Genomic DNA, 295 nt, shown 5'->3' with positions numbered 1-295 from the left:
TTTTTTTTTGCCTTTTTATTTACTTCTTCTTCATGTTCCATTACTGATTCGAAATCTCCGATCAAATGATTAGGGATCTGTTAGGATCTGAATCTGACTCTTAACATTGCGTTTGTTCCTTTTGTCTATTATTTCTTCTTTGTTGCTTCTCCCAAATTGTATAGGATAAAACTGAGTGTAAATTTCTGAATCTGAATTCTAACAAAAGTTGGAGGGTTTTTCTGCAATTAATTAAAAATACGTCATTTTCTTTTCTTTCAATTAACCCCAAAACTAATCAAATCTACTGAGGGGG

This window comes from Camelina sativa, chromosome 1 (genome assembly GCF_000633955.1).
Source record: "Camelina sativa cultivar DH55 chromosome 1, Cs, whole genome shotgun sequence".
NCBI lineage: Eukaryota > Viridiplantae > Streptophyta > Magnoliopsida > Brassicales > Brassicaceae > Camelina > Camelina sativa.
Note: the sequence above shows the minus strand (reverse complement) of the source record.